This window comes from Protopterus annectens, chromosome 10.part0 (genome assembly GCF_019279795.1).
Source record: "Protopterus annectens isolate FY-2018-M chromosome 10.part0, PAN1.0, whole genome shotgun sequence".
Lineage (NCBI taxonomy): Eukaryota > Metazoa > Chordata > Ceratodontiformes > Protopteridae > Protopterus > Protopterus annectens.
In genome coordinates, this window is record NC_056744.1 from 1705373856 (window position 1) to 1705387371 (window position 13516).

Consider the following 13516-nt stretch of genomic DNA (forward strand, 5'->3'; position numbering starts at 1 on the left):
AATCAAATAGCTCCAGGCCTTAATGTTAAAGGAGCCTTTAATGGCATTTCAGAAAAACAGGATGACTCTGCATGCTAGACCCCTTCTTCCTTTCTCAAGTCATTATGCAAATAAGCCAAAGCTAAGGTCTCCAGCTACCAGTCTTTTCTCCATATAACTTAGAACAAGGCAGCAATACTTCTGCACTTAATGGGCAGTCACAAGCACCTGAGATTTTATATAGTCCACATTAAGGACATTTGAAAGACAAACAAGTTGTTCATAGTTTTTACTGAAAACATGAGAGACCACATGTTCAAGGAGACTGTTTAAAAATGGATATTTTCAGCATCGTCAGTCATCACAAAATCCATAACAGTTCTGTATAATGAAAGTCAGAACACACACAACTTATCCACAGCAACCGCTAGAGCCTACCTGATAAGTGTTAGTGTACAAGACATTTTAAGGGGCACCACATGGTCCTCAGTACACACCTTTCTTGATCACTACAGGCATTATCTTTATGGCTAGTGCTTTATTTGCTCCTGCCTTATTGAAAGCATGATGCCCTTCTGTTGTAAATAATTATGACATAAGCTTCGACAAACTTCTTTGAAGTCATGACTGATGCAGTGATCCACATGAAGGACATAGTACAGTTGTGTGACAAACTGACCATGTTTGAGCGTGGTTACTGCTGCAGTCCTGGTCCCCTCTGTCTTCTTAGGAACCTAAGGCTGGAGTGAGTGCCCATGTCCTTTCATCCTAAACCTGATCCTTCATTTCATTTATTTATTCTGCTTTCTTCCTGGTTGTTCTCCTTAAGAAGTGTAGAACTCTGTGGGTCCCAGTTTAATAACTATGGGAAATTTCTCTGTCCCTGCAGCATTGTATATCATGACAGACAGTGACCTATGAAGAGGCATGAAAGATCCAAAGATGTTATGAACAAATGCCACCTTTATGTCAAGTATGTGCAGATGTATGTTTGGTACATAAGGTGACATCAGCCTGGCCAAGGTGGAAGGGTGCTCATCTCTAAAATTCTGTCTGCATATCAGACCTTGGCTTGGGACAGAGTTCCTTGTTGTCATGACTACAACAGTGACTACACACAAATATCCACTGTGATGTTAAGATAGCTGTGCAATGGTACATTTTCTGGATATGCCTCTGAAGTGTCGAACTTCATGAGGTATATTATTTATTTCCACCCTCAAAAATCCTTTTGCATCAACGACATGGCAGCTTCATGTGTTGCTGAATGTAATGTAGCAGTATAAACTTATATTAGTAAGTGATACTCTGTAATTTGCATACATTAAAGTTATTGTTGCACTTCATTATAACCAGTTGTTACATTGTTGTACTCTATTTCAATGTGCTCTGCACTTCTATTCTTATTTGATCATGTGTCACATTTTGCCAGCTTCTGTTTTTATTTATTGAACTTTGGCAACCAGTGCTAATCCAAAAGGACCAATTTTAACCACCCAGGGAAGTGCAGAATGATGCTTTTAAATGCCATACTATAAATATGTTTGAATGAAAATATGAAGTAATGTTATGGGAGTCAGTTACAGTACAACTACAGTATGACTTTAACAAACATTAGTAAGGAAACATGGAGAGGTATGCCTGTAGTTATGATTGATTTATATGCTTTATATTCAAAACTGTTGATTTTTGTAAATTATTTTGTTAGTTCTGTACTTAAAGCTGTTTGTAGAAGACTAACTTCTCATAAATGAAGTCTGAATTGTTTTTGCTCTTTTTGTCATTTTAATAGCAGCAGAAAATGTTTAAAAATAGAAAATAAATCCATAATATTTAAAATGGATAACTGCATGTGTGCTGTTGTGAGTAAAATGAAACCCACGTATTTCATCATTGTGATACAGAACTAATATTTAATCTGTTTGTAGGCAATGGGAGCAGAGAATGGAGCATTTGTGGGAATCAGCATCCATCACTTGGAGCAGCTCTATTATGTAATCCTATAGAGAACCTACAGCACTCTATTCAAACTCTGAAGGGCTCCGACAGGCATCCTGTTATACCTGTAGCACAGCTACCTCTAGGAAACACCTGCAACATGAACGCTGAATGTGACCGAAGTTCTGTAGTACAGCAAAGTCCATTAGTACGCAGGAGAGCTCACAAAGAAAAGAAACCATATAAATGTCCTGAATGCAATAAGTGTTTCAGACTAAGACATAACCTAGTACAACATGAAAAGACACATATGGGGGAGAAACCATATAAATGTCCTGAATGCAGTAAGTGTTTCAGACTAAGACATAACCTAGTCCAACATGAAAAGACTCACATGAGGGAGAAACCCTATAAATGTCCTGAATGCAATAAGTATTTCAAACAATGCAGCCACCTAATACAACACAAAAGGACTCACACGGAGGATAGGCCCTATAAATGTCCTGAATGCAATAAGTGTTTCAGAGAAAGAAGAGGTCTAGTAAGCCATGAAAGGACTCACACTGGGGTGACACCCTATAAATGTTCTGAATGCAGCAAGAGTTTCACAAGAACTGGTAGCCTTAGACGTCATCTGTTAGTTCACAAAGAAAAGAAACCGTATAAATGTCCTGAATGCAATAAATGTTTCAGGCAACGGGGGACTCTAGTAATACATGAAAGGACTCACACGGGGGAGACACCATATAAATGTTCTGAATGCAGCAAGAGTTTCACAACAACTTGTAGCCTTAGACGTCATCTGTTAGTTCACAAAGAAAATAAACCATATAAATGTCCTGAATGCAATAAATGCTTCAGACAAAGGGGGCATCTAGTAATACATGAAAGGATTCACACAGGGGAGAGACCATATAAATGTTCTGAATGCAATAAGTGCTTCAGACAAAGGGGACTCTAGTAATACATGAAAGGATTCACACGGGGGAGAGACCATATAAATGTCCTGAATGCAGTAAGGGTTTTACACAAGCTAGTACCTTGAGACTTCATCTGTCAGTTCACAAAGAAAAGAAACCATTTAAATGTCCTGAATGCAATAAATGTTTCAGACAAAGGGGGCATCTAGTAATGCATGAAAGGATTCACACAGGGGAGAGACCATATAAATGTCCTGAATGCAATAAATGTTTCAGACAAAGGGGGGATCTAGTAAAACATGAAAGGACTCACACAGGGGAGGGGAGTGACTTGCCTTCCAATGATGTATAAACTGTACATGGGAACTGATGCCAACAGAGTTTACAGTCATTTAGGAGAAAACTCAATTATGGCAGTAGAACAAAAGGGCAATAAAAGAAGGTCATATGGAGCAAAGAATCATTTGTTGTTAAAGTAATGGAGAACTGTAAAAAGGGGAAGAATCTAGGTTTGGCATGGATTGACTACAAAAAAAGTATTTGATAGTATCCCACATTCATGGATAAAAGAGTGCTTAAAATGTATAAGATACACCCTACACTGATTGACTACATTACAGTAACCATGAAACAATGGCAGACCACTTTGCAATTAAGCCATGACAAAGGACAAGTTATCACAGGGATAAAAATTCAAAGGGGGATGTTCTTGTCACTTGTCATGGTTGCTATTCTGCTTACCTTAACCCATTAAGCTGTCTATGTAACAGATTAGGTCATGGCTATAAATTGGCTCCTAGAAAACAACAAAGTCTAAAGTCTTCTCATCTTCTCTGTCGATGATTTAAAACTGTATAGCTTATCAGATCAGATGAAAGCACAACTGCAGGTTGTCAAAACTTTGTCTGATGACACTAGAATGTCATTTGGCCTTGATAAATGTGCAAAAGCAACATTTAAATCAGGAAAACTGCAGCACCAGAACAACATCAGTTTGGGACAAGAATGTGATATAAAAGAACTTGAGCAAGAGGGAGTGTATAAATATTAAGGAATTGATGAAGGATCAGAACTAAAACATGAACAAATGCAAATAAAACTTAGTGAGGAATATTTTAGAAGACTTAAATTAATCCTGAAAACAGCATTGACATCTAGGAACAAAATCCAGGCTATAAACCAATTTGCTCTTCCTGTCTTAACTTACAATTTTGGAGTGATTGACTAGCCCCAAAACATGTTGGATAGATTAGATATTAAAAAAAGGATGCTTCATGCTCACCAAATGATCTATAACAATAAGTGTATACCAAGATTATATATTCCCCAGTCCAAAGGAGGGATGGACCTCCTTGAAATTTATTACATGTATAGATCTGCAATCAGGGGCTCTACACATCTGCTGACCTCACAAGACCCAAACATAGTGAAAGTTTTGAAACATGAGCAGAATAAATCTAAGATGACTTCTCTGCTTAATCTAGCAGAAGCATATTGGCATTGAGCAGGAATGGAAATCATACCAGAAGTGGATAAAAATCAAGCAGCAACTGAATGTGCCAAAAAACAAAAGAAATAATATAAGGTGATGGACCAGATGAAAAGGCAAGAAATGTGGAAAAAGCATAAATATAGTTGCAAGTACAGACAACTTCTGGAAGAACCTCATGTTGATCAGGAACGAATGCAAGAATGGTTAATGAGAGGCAAATTCAAACCAAGAGATGAAAGGTTAATATTGGCAGCCCAGGATAGTGGGCTATGTACACGCTGGTTTACAAAGTCCATTGAACATGTGGGAGAAACAGACAAATGTACGTTTTGTAAAACAGAATTAGAAACATTCACACACCTTGTTGCTGATTGTGACATACTAATGGCTGAAGGACTGTATACTGAAAGGCATAATAATGTGGCATGATTGTTGCACTGGGGATTGTGCAAATATTATGGTACTGAAGTGGCTGATAAACACTGGAAACATGAGCCACAAAGTATCATAGAAAATGCTGAAGTTTAGATTGCATGGGATCACCCATTACCAACAGTTCAAAAGATAGATGTTAGAAAACTGGATGTAGTGGTCCGAGAAAAGAAGACAAAAGTAGCATTGATCATTGAAATCACGACAACCAATGACTACAGTGTCTTGGGTACAGAGAAACACAAAGTCATAAAATATCAGGATCTGCAGGCTGAAACAAGAGCAATGTGGATGAAAGATACTCTGTTCCAATAGTAGTAGCAGCAATGGGTCTTATAAAAAAGAATCTGCAATTTTATTTAGATATGTTACCAATCCATGTAACCCCATATGAATTGCAGAAGGAGTCATTACTGAGCACATTTTGTGTGCTGTGAAGAGCACTTCTTGCTGGCATCAAAGTTTGAAATAATACTAATTTCATGAACTTTAATCATACTGTGACTTAAGAATGGGGTCCATTCCTGCCATGGTATTAGAAACCCAAAATATTTGGAAAAATTAAAAAGGGAGAGTTTCTTGCTTTAATAGATATAGATAAATTAAGATCAATGAAAGAAATGGACTGCAGAAGGTCAATAAAACCCAAAAAGTCAGAAGTCTGATAAAACACATGAACACAGTAATTAGGACTGTACATAGAGTTCCATCTGATATAACAGAAATAAACAGGATATATTACTGTGCAGCTAAACTAATAACTGATAAAGTTCTAGTAAGGGAAAGGAAGGGGAGAAACTGAATATCATCATGGCAGTATCAAATAGAGAAAACTATAAAGCAATTAAGACAAGAAGTGCCAGTGTTAGAAGACTATAGAAGAGGGAATAGATCAACAGAAATACTAAGATAGATATGATAAAAGCGATGTGCAGTATTAGAACAGACCAGGATCTGTCATGCACTATCACAAATAAACTAAATATTTTAGCACAGGTGGAAAAACTTAGAAGATACACAGATAAATATAAAGGAAAAGTACAAAGTAAGCAATTTATTGATGACCTAAAAAAGTTTTATAGTGAGTTGGGAAACAAGGTAAAAGGAATTGAAAGACCATCAAAAAAAGAAGAAATAAATGCATTTTGGATAAGTATTTATGCAGATCCTGTGGAACATAAAGATGCTAAATAGAAGTAAAAGAAAGCATAAGAATTTTAAAGGTAGAGGATATGAAATGGGATGAACTAACAGCCAGAGAGATTGAAACAAATTTAAGAAAAGCCTCTAATTTGAAAACCCCAGGCCCAGATGCAGTACCTAATTTTTGGTTAAAAGTATTAACATCTTTACACAAAGATTTGGCCATGAGTAAGAACTATTTATGTGCGCACCCAGCTATCTGGCTAATAACAAGTATAACAATGCTCCTACTTAAGAGTGAACCTGCAAGCTACCCTAAAAATTATAGACCAATAACTTGCCTGCTGACGACTTATAAACTGTACATGGGAATTGATGGTGACAGAGTTTATAGTCATTTAGAAGAAAACTCAATTATGGCATAACAAAAGGGCAATAAAAAAATTATATGGAACACAGGATCATTTGTTAAATAAAGTCATAGTGTAGAAATGTAAAAAGTGGAAGAATCTAAGTATGGCAGGGATTGATTACAAAAAAGCATTTGACAGTATCCCACATTCATGGATAAGACTGCTTAAAAATGTATAAGATACACCCTACACTGATTGACTACATTAGAGTGACCATGAAACAGTGGCAGACCACTTTGCAATTTAAGCCATGATAAAGGACAAATTATTATCCCAGGGATAAAAATTCAAAGGAGGATATTCCAGGGTGACTCTCTGTCACCATTGCTATTCTGTCTTGCCCTTAACCCATTAAGCGGTTTATTTAACAGCTTAGGCCATGGCAGTAATTTGGCTCCTAGAAAACAATAAAGTATAAAAACTTCTCATCGTTGATGATTTAAAACTGTACAACTCATCAGATGATGAACTGAAAGCACAGCTGCAGGTTGTCGGAACTTTATCAGATGATATAAGAATGACACTTGGTCTTGGTAAATGTGCAAAAGCAACCTTTAAAGCAGGAAAACTGCAGCACCAAGAAAACATCAGTTTGGGATAAGAAAGTGATATAAAAGAACTTGAGCAAGAGGGAGTGTATAAATATTTGGGAACTAATGATGGATCGACAATGATACATGAACAAATGTGAATAAAACTTGAGGAATACTTTAGAAGATTTAAATTAATCCTGAAAACAGTGTTGACGTCTAGGATCAAAATCCAAGCCACAAACCAATTTGTTCTTTCTGTTCTAACTTACTGTTTTGGAGTGATTGATTGGCAACAGAACGTGTTTGATAGATTAGACAGGAAAACAAGAATGATGCTTCATGCTCACCAAATGATTTAAAAAAAATCAATGCATACCGAGATTGTATATTCCCCTTTCTGAAGGAGGTATGGGTCTCCTTGAAATTGACTACATGTATAGATCTGCAATCATGGGATGCACACATCTGCTGACCTCACAAGACCCGAACGTAGTGAAAGTTTTGAAACAGGAGGAGAATAAATCTAAGGTGACTTCTCTGCTTAGTCTATCAGAAGCATATTGGCATCAAGTAGGAATGGAAATCAAATCAGAAGTAGATAAAAATAAAGCAGCAACTGAATTTGCCAAATACAAAAGAAAGAATAGAAGGTGAAGGACCAGATGAGAAGGCAAGAAATGTGTAAAATTCATAAATATAGTTGCAAGTATAGAAAACTTCTGGAAGAACATCATGTTGATAAGGATTGAATGCAGGAATGATTAAGGAGATGCAAATTCAAAACAAGAGATGCAAGGTTATTATTGCTGGCCCACGATGATGGGCTATGTGCACATTGGCTTACAAAGTCCATTGAATATGTGGGAGAAACAGAAAAATGTAGGTTTTGCAAAACAGAATTGGAAACAGTTGCCACCACCTTGGTGGTTGTGACATACTAATGGCAGAAGGACTGTAAACTGAAAGACATGGTAATGTGTCAAGACTGTTGCACTGGGGATTTGGAAACATTATGGTACTGAAGTGACTGAAAACACTGGAAGCATGAACCACAAAGTATCATTGAAAATGATGAAGACATCACATCAGATCACCCATTACCAACTGTTCAAAAGATAGATACAAGAAAACTAGTTGTAGTGGTCCATGAAAAGAAGACATAAGTAGCATTGATTATTGAAATCAACACACCCAATCACTACAGTGTCTTGTATACAGAGAGATGCAACGTCACAAAATATCAGGATTTGCAGGCATAAGCACGAACAATGTGGAAGAGAGATACCCAGACAGTTCTAATAGTAGTAGGAGTGACTGGTCTTATAAAAAAGAATCTACAGTCATATTTAGATATGTTACCAGTATATGTAACTCCATACGAATTGCAGAAGGAGTCCTCACTGGGCATGCTGCTGACAGGACTAATTTCATCAATTTTAATTGTACTTATAAAAAAGACTTTACAATTGCATTTAGATATGTTACCAATCCACATAACCCCATACAAATTGCAGAAGGAGTCATTACTGGCCACATTGTGTGTGCTGCGAAGAGCACTTCTTGCTGGCATCAAAGATTGAAACAATACTAATTTCATGAACTTTAATCTTACTGTGACTTAGGAATGGGTTCCATTCCTGTCATGGTATTAGAAACCCAAAAGACTTGTAGAAATTAAAAAAAGGATCTGAATGGAGAGCTGGAATAAGTAAGATAAGGAGACTGGTATTGCTGGAACTGAATTCATTCTTAATATTGGTGAGAACCTTCAGATGGTGGAGCCTGTTTTAGAAAATCTCACCAACAAGACACTGATATATAGAGTTATTTTAAATACAATAGAAAAAGGTAAATAAAAAATGGCTGGTTAGACTGGTCACAGAGCAAGAAAGTGTCCACTCTTGGATGCACTGGTTCCAGGACATGAAACATTCCTGCCACAGAGCAGGCTGGTATGAATGTAACATCAGTGTAGTAGAAGGTAGTAGTCCATCAAAGCAAAATAAATAAATAAAATAACCCAAGTAAGAGACAGAGAGACAAAGTGGACTATTGAGGAGAAGAAAGAGATTATATTCCTTTACTATTATGTCAAAAAATGGGGAAAGAAAAATACTTGAAAAAGACAAGAAGGACAATTAAAAACTGCAGATAACAATTTAGCATCATTAATTTACCAGACTAGAAAAAAATATCGAGATGAAGAAACGTTGGGCTGGCTGGAAAAGGAAGCAACAGAAGAAGTAATACAGGATAAGGAACAAAAAACAGAGGTTACTTAAAGGTATAGAAAGAAACACAGACGTGGGAAAGAAAATGAGATCAGATACAGTGTGATGTTTATGCAGAGAAGAAAGCCAAAGTAATCAGTACAAAAATGCAGCTCTACAAGTATTTGAAAAAAATAACAGGTAAAGACATTGTGATATGGTAAATTTCAAATATACAAGTATGAATTTTTTTTTTTTTTTTGCTGGGAGCAAGTCTCCCCATGCATCCCCTCATTTTGAAAGACACCCCTAACTTTTATTTATACATCTCCATTGTTGCACAATAGTGGAGAAAGGGTAACACCATACCTTCACTGAAAGTGACTTTTAGAGACAAAGTTGAGCTGTTTTCAGTGGGATAAACTGCACTTGGCATAGGAATAGTGGCAGAAATTATCTGTGAAGTGAATTCTTTAATGTGGAAACTCGGATACAGGCAATATCACAACATGATATACCAATGAGTCCCCAGGAGGAGGAGCAACAGATGAAACAGGATGTCTGAAGACATGCCTCAGGGTTATGCGATGGAAGCTTTTGTAGGAAACTTACACAAAGTCAGGTTAGAACTGCATAGCAAAGGAAAGAGCAGGAAATGGCAAAAACTCTGACACTGACTATATTGCTACATGATGGGCCCGGTTAGAATTGCACCAAAAGGAAAGAGCAGAAAACGGAGCAAAGAAGGTGCTCTCCGTCTAAAAGAAAATGATCTATGGGAAGAGCTGCTTGATTTAATAGAGGTGGATTGACATATTAAGATCAATAAAAGAAATATAGTACAGAAAGTGAATAAGACCCAACATGTTAGAAGTGTGGTAAATGAGGTAAACAGGACTATTAAGAGAAATTCATACAACATAACAGAAATAAGTAGGATATACTATCGTGCAGCTAATCTAGTAACAAATTGTTACCTCAAAAAAAATGTAGAGCAACAAAGGAAAGAAAGGGAGCAAGTAAAATGTTACCCTGGAAGAACTGAACAGAGCAACAAAGGAAAGAAAGGGAGCAAGTAAGATGTTACCCTGGAAGAACTGAACAGAGCAACAAAGGAAAGAAAGGGAGCAAGTAAGATGTTACCCTGGAAGAACTGAATATAGAAAACTGTAAAACAATTAAGCCAAGTATTACTATTAGAAGAATATAGAAAATGGAACAGAGCTTCTAAAATCCTTACAAAGATAGTTATGGTAAAAGTAATGCACAGTATCAAGGTGGTCTATGATTTTTCTTGTACTATTTTCAATAATAAACTAAAAATATCAATGCAAGTAGCAATACCTAAATGGCACGCAGATAAATGTAAAGAGAAGTAGAAAATCTGCAATTCATTGACACAAAAATGATTTATAAAGAAATGAGAAGCAAGCAAAAGCAATAGACCCTTCACAAAAAAGAGGAAATGGATATTTATGAAGATCATGTTGAACATAACTATACTGAATGGATGAAAGAGTTAAAAGAAATGGACTAGGTAATTCTAACGTAAAAGATAGGAAATGGGAGAAAACTGACCAGAGAAATTAAAAGAAAATTAAGAAAAGCTCATAAATGGAAAACCCTGGGTTCAGATGCAGTGCTTAACATCTGGTTAAAGGTATTAACATTTTTACACAAAGGTTTAACACAGAGTAAAAATTACTTGTCTTCATATCCCAAACAGGCATTAGTTTTGTTAACAAGAAAAAATATTAAGAGTTGTACACTGGTTTTGATGCAGACATAATAGCCATCTAGAAAAAAATTAAACATGGTAGTATAATAAAACTGTAATAAAGTCATATTAACAAAGGACTATCCTTAAATAAAGCCAAAACAGGGAACAGTAAAGATGGGGAAAATCTGAGTATGGCAAGGATAGCTTACAAAAAAAAATATTCAATAGTACCCCACATTCATAGGTAAAGGAGTGCTTACAGATGTATAAGATAAACCCTACATTGAGCAGTTACATTGCAGTGACTATTAAATAGTGGCAAAGCCCTTTGCAACTGGGCCTTGATATAAGATAAATTATCAGGGATAAAAGTTCAAAAGGGGGATATTCCAGGGTGATTCTTTGTCATCACTGTTGTTTTGTCTTGTCCTTAACCCACTATTCTGTTTACTTAATAGACTAAGGTATGGTTACAGTTTAACTTAAAAAAACAGCCTTTTTCAAATACATCTCAACTACATTTTGTGGATGTTATAAAATTGTATAGCTCATCAGATGAGGATCTGCAAACACAACTATAAATAATTAAAACTTTTTAAGATAATGTAAGAATGACACTTGTTCTTTATAAATACATAAAACTAACATTTATAAATGGAAAGCTGAAACAAGAAAATATCAACTTGGTACAGCAATCCAATATAAAAGAACTTGAACAGGAGGGAATGTACTATTTGGGAATAGATGAAGGGTCAACAGTAGAACACAAACAAATGAGAACAAACCTTAGGAAGGAATACTTTGTAAGACTACAGCTTGTATTGAAAACTGTCATTAACATATATAATTAAAATCCAAACTAAAAAAATTACTCTTCCTGTTCTAACTTACAGCTTTAGTATGATTTACTAGTCTCAAATAACATAGAACCAATTGGACAAGGAAACAAGTTCTAAGTATGGAGAGGAGGAGTCTAAGATGACATCTTTGCTAAGTCTAGCAGAAACATTTTGGAAGGGAGTTGGAATGGAAGTCGAATTAAACAGCAACTGAAAATACCTAAAAGCAAATGAATAAATATAAAGGAAAGGACTAGGTGGAAAGTACAAAAGGTTGGAAAGCCCACACACACAATGTCAAGCATACAGAATTCCTGGAATAGCAACATGTTGACCAAGGTTTAAAGCTGGAATGGTTAAGGAGAGGAGAATTTAAACCAAAATATGTAGGGCTAGCAATGGCAGCCCAGCATAGTAGGCTATTTACATTTGTTTATGAAATCTGTAAACAAAAATGGGACAAATCAACAAATGCAGGCTGTGTAAAATAGAGCTGAAAACAGTTGCATAGTTTGTTGCTGGTTGAGGTATACTCGTGGCTGAATTCATGATTACTTGCCAAAGGCTTTTTATCTGATTGTGAAAACAGTAACAATTGCTGAAAGTCACATTTAGTGAACATAATTTTAAGCTTTTCTTGCCTGGGAACAAGCCCCCTGTGCCTCCCATTTAGAAGGAAACCTCACACTCCCCTTAACTTTTATTTATACCATCTCCATTGTTGAACAACAGTGGATGAAGGGGAACACCATGCATTGCTGAAAGTGACTTTTAGCAATAGTCAATGAGTTGTTTTCATGTTTTCAGTGGGACAAACTGTGCTTGGTAAAAACACGTTCCTTTACGGCTGAGGGTCTGAATACCAAAATGCACAATTGCTTCCCTAAAGATTGTGCAAACACTGCAATATACAGGTAGCTGAGAAGCATTAAAAACATGAACCACAAAACATTATTGACAATGATAAAGTTAAGATCATAGTGGATCTAGCAATACCAACAGTTAAGAAGATAGATGCAAGAAAACCAGATATAGTAGTCTTCTTAAAAAAGACAAAAGTAGAGTTGGTCATTGAAATTGCTACACCCAAAAATTATGTCTTACATACTGAGAGACATAAAATACCAGAACTTTCAAGCATATATAAGAGCATTTTGGAATAAAGATACGCAGACAGTTCATATAGGAGCAACTGGGCTTCTATAATGTTAGCAGTACATATCACCTTCATCTGAACTCTGGAAGGAGGCAATTCTGGGTACATTGCAGGTGCTGAAAAAGGTCACTCTTGGATAACTTCAAAGACTGAATCAATGCTAATATCCTTATCTCTAACCATACCCTGACTTACGAATAGGATCCCTTCACATCATGGTGTTAGAAACCCAAAACATTTGGAGAAATTAAAAAAGGAGAAGCAATATTAATTTCGTGATTTTGTATGTCCAAGTAGGATTGGGGGGTTAATATGGTACAATATCTATACATTAAAGAAAGCAGTACTAACCAATGTGACCACGGTAACTGCAAGGATATTTGAAGGTATATTCAGGCAAAGACATCCTAGATAAGGTATATTTTATAAAGAAAAGAGTAACAAAAAAGGAATGTAATAAGCAAGAAGTTTAATGAAATGAAAGGGTAACAAATAGAAACTGAAGTGATACACAAAATGAAAATTGAAGGTGTGGTGCAGAGACTCTGATACAGGCAACATCCTAACATGTTAAGGCAGTAACTCCTTTGAAAACTGTACAACAGAAAAAAACAGGACACTTTCAGAAAAAGTTACACCACAAAGTAAATTTTTAGAGCCTTTTGTAGGATCCTTGGTTGCAATTCCTTGTAGAATTGTTCAGCAGGAGGCACAGAAGAAAGAGGATCTTCTCAAGAAGAG

General features: G+C 36.1%; 1 protein-coding gene, 1 long non-coding RNA gene and 1 pseudogene across 2 annotated transcripts in view; 2 read left to right on the top strand and 1 right to left on the bottom strand.

Annotated features, from left to right (window-relative positions):
- The window catches only part of LOC122813936 (zinc finger protein 614-like), a 980134-nt gene that overhangs the window by 703354 nt on the left and 263264 nt on the right, over positions 1-13516 (top strand). The gene's annotated exons all lie outside the window — the stretch shown is intronic.
- Positions 1-13516, bottom strand: part of LOC122813940 — a 293904-nt gene that overhangs the window by 36841 nt on the left and 243547 nt on the right. The window lies entirely within an intron of this gene.
- On the top strand, positions 1843-3241 carry LOC122813937 (annotated as a pseudogene).